The following is a 1,898-nucleotide window of genomic DNA, read 5'->3' on the forward strand; positions in this document are numbered from 1 at the left end:
ATGGTGGCGGTGAAGAGATTGGAGAAGGAATTCGCACAAGGAGAGATAGAGTTCCAAACAGAGCTGAAGACGATTGGGAAAATGTATCATAGGAACCTAGTCCGGCTTCCAGGTTACTGCTTTGATAGCAACAACAAATTGCTAGTGTTTGAGTACATGAGCAATGGATCCCTCGCAGACATACTTTTCAATCAAGAGCAACGGCTGAGCTGGGAGGAACGGATTGAGATTGCTCGTGATATATCGAGGGGGATACTGTATCTGCACCAAGAATGTGAGACGCAGATCATTCACTGCGATATAAAGCCTTAGAACATACTCATGGACGATAAATTGGCACGCCAAGATATCAGATTTTGGGGTAGCAAAGCTCCTGAAGCAAGATCAGACTAATACTTATCCTGGGATAAGAGGCACTAAGGGCTATGTTGCCACAGGCGATTACAGTGAAAGCAGATGTTTATAGCTTCGGTGTGATGCTGTTGGAGATCATATGTTGTAGGAAGTGTGTTGATTCGGGCAAGAGTGAGGATGAGGCCATTCTTGAGGAATGGGTTTACGACTATTATTCATCGAGGAAGATTTGGAGTCTGGTGAGGGATGAAATAGTGGAGGAGTGGAAAGTGGAGAGGATGGTGAAGATAGGGATATAGTGCGTGCAATATGATCCTTCACTGCGCCCAACTATGAAGAAAGTTCTGCTAATGATGGAGGGCACTGTCGAGATTACCATACCTCCAAGGCCTACTTTCTTTAGTACCATCTAATTTATCACGAGAGTGATCTCATGTATCTTTTTCCTTTATGTTTCGAACAATGTCTCGTATCTTGCTAGCTAGTATTAATCGAGTGTGTTCTTTTGTAATTTTTTCCTTTTTGTTTCGAACAAAGTTCCGTATCTTGCTAGTCTTAATCGAGTATATTTTTCCTTTTAGTTTCGAATAATGTCTTGTGATAAATAAATTACTTCCCATAAATAAAACCGGCGTAAAACATGATTTTCACTTTTCAGTAAATACCTTAACCTCTGGCAAGTTTAGTCTTCATTTTTTATAGTAGTATCAAAATTACGGATTACCGAGGGTATACCTTGTTTCCTACTATAGAAAGTAGCGTAAAGCATGATTTTATCCTTAATTAGTCCTTTTAGTACTTGAGAATGTTTTAAATCTTTTTTCTCTGGGCTTAGTTGATTAAAACTATAAGCTATTTAAACGGAAGTATTGGGCCTGACTTCTATTAATATCTATTGGATTGTGTCTTATTTTCATTTTGGTGATGTGCAAAGAAAACCTTCAATCAAACTAGAGGTGCCCACGATTTAGGAATCGACGGTTACGGTTCGGAACCGCCGGTTCCGGTTTTGGAAATTGCCGAACCGGAACCGACCGCGAGAGTGTTTTGCGGTTCCGGTTCCAAAACCGCCGATTTCGGTTTCGGTTCTGAATCGGCGGTTTTTCAGAGGGTTTTTACGGTTTTTCACGGTTCTGAACCACCGGTTTTTGCGGTTCCGGCTTGGATTCATGGTTTTCCGGCGGTTTTTTGCGGTTCTGGCACGGTTTCGGTTCGAAAATTTTTGAACCTGAACCGAACCATGGTTCAAAAATAGACGGTTTCGGTTCGGGTAAGTTCTCACGGTTTCGGTTCGAAATTGTAACCGACGGTTACATTTTTGGTTTTAACTGCCGGTTCGGTAAACCTTGGGTAGGTCTAAATCAAACCATCCAACACAACTGATTTCAGCGTTGATTGGCCTCCAAATTTAGATGGGATCTATTGTCACTCTCAATCTGGTAAGACAAATTTCTTGAAGGTATTATGAAATTTGGAGAATCAAAAATGCAAAAAATATATGGAAGAAGATGAAGAAATTGCCATATATGGGAGAAAACTGGACA

The 1,898-nt window shown here is 40.9% G+C and overlaps 1 pseudogene; it reads left to right on the forward strand.

The window, feature by feature from the left end:
* On the forward strand, positions 1-312 carry LOC148932157 (calcium/calmodulin-regulated receptor-like kinase 2 pseudogene; annotated as a pseudogene).
* Positions 313-1,898: the final 1,586 nt, after the last annotated feature.

Source organism: Salvia hispanica, chromosome 2 (genome assembly GCF_029641045.1).
Source record: "Salvia hispanica isolate PSC_SH4W2 chromosome 2, Shi_PSC_v1, whole genome shotgun sequence".
Lineage (NCBI taxonomy): Eukaryota > Viridiplantae > Streptophyta > Magnoliopsida > Lamiales > Lamiaceae > Salvia > Salvia hispanica.